General features: G+C 31.7%; 1 long non-coding RNA gene across 1 annotated transcript in view; it reads right to left on the bottom strand.

Moving 5' to 3' along the window:
- The window catches only part of LOC124426288, a 16,924-nt gene extending 15,847 nt beyond the window's left edge, over positions 1-1,077 (bottom strand). The window contains exon 1 of the long non-coding RNA XR_006942697.1: positions 721-1,077. This is a non-coding gene — a long non-coding RNA (uncharacterized LOC124426288). The remainder of the gene's footprint in view (positions 1-720) is intronic.
- Between the last annotated feature and the right edge of the window lie 436 nt (positions 1,078-1,513).

The raw sequence follows: 1,513 nt of genomic DNA, 5'->3' as shown, positions 1-1,513 counted from the left end.
GAGAGAGGGGGAAAAAATAAGTAAATGAACGGTAATATTGAAAGTAGTTATCAATGAAATTTGATCGTATCAATAAATCATTACTTTTATACATATTCAAGTTTTATTTATCATGTATCGTTACAGCGTAGAAAGATAATTTATTTAATAAATAATTAATTGAAATTCATTGATAACTATTAGATAATATCGTCATACATGCTTAAGCTTTATTTATATTCTATTATATTATATAATTTATATATATATATATATATATATATATATATATATGTATATATACATTTGTGCATTGATTATTTAAAATAAACAAATAATTTAAATTCATTGACAATTAGTATGAACATATATACATATCTGTTCAATTATTTCTCTCTTTATAAATAAATTATATTATTAAATAGTAAAATTAAATTCGATAATCTTCCATTCTAATTTCCAGTAGCAATGTCAGTTTATATCTATTGTACATATCTGTTCAATTATTTCTTTCTTTATAAATAAATTATATTATTAAACAGTAAATTTAAATCCAATAATCTTCCATTCTAATTTGCTATAGCAACGTCACTTTATGTCTTTACCATTTATATATATATATATATATATATATATATATACATATATATGTATGTATGTATGTAGGTGGATCGTTTAAAAAGTGGAACGAGTCGATTCGTTCCAAGGTAAAATGTTTTTCCTTTCGATTTCTTAGCTTACCTTAGTCAGAACTTTTCCAGGAAGGAAATGTTGAACGTGAATACTCGTTCAAGGAGGCGCCATACGACATCTTCATCTTCTTTGGAAAAGGAAAGGTACGACGGGCTGCCATTAAAACCATCCTCGTTCTGGTTGATCCTCATCTAAACCTCGTCGTCGTCGTCATCGTCGTCGTTGGGGAAGAATTCTCTCTCTTTCTCTTTCTCTTTCATCTCTCTTTCTTTCTATCTTTCTCTTGTTTGCAGGTCGATCTCGTTCTTTCTCGCGTGCCTACGCGCCGAGCAAATCGGGGCAAAAAAGGAGCAACCTTATAGAATCCGTGGCGTTCCAGTTCGGGAATGTGAGGTATACGCGAGCCTTTTGTATATATATGGTATTACGAGAGAAAGAGATTGAAGAGAGAAGGAGGGAGACAGACAGAGAGAGAGAGAGAGAGAGAGAGAGAGAGAGAGAGAGAGAGAAAAAAGTCAACAAACAGAGTCAACGATTGAGTCATTTACCGTATTTAACGTGGCACGTGCCACTCCTTCCAACGATCTCCATCTGTTCGATCGTTCGATCCATCTTTCGATCGATCAAACGATAGATCGAACGATCGAACAAACCGGATTAATCGTACGATCGTTTTACAGTTTATTTGAACTCGTTGAATTTTACAGAAATAGATAGATAAAGATGAGTAGAAATATATAGATAGATGAAGAGAGAGAGAGAGAGAGAGAGAGAGAGAGAACAGATTTTATCTTAAATTTTTGACGAAGATATAAAAACAAGAGAAAATTGATACCGATTT

The sequence above is a fragment of the Vespa crabro genome, chromosome 8 (assembly GCF_910589235.1).
Source record: "Vespa crabro chromosome 8, iyVesCrab1.2, whole genome shotgun sequence".
In the NCBI taxonomy this organism is placed as follows: domain Eukaryota; kingdom Metazoa; phylum Arthropoda; class Insecta; order Hymenoptera; family Vespidae; genus Vespa; species Vespa crabro.
Note: the sequence above shows the minus strand (reverse complement) of the source record. Positions and strands in the feature narration are given on the sequence as shown.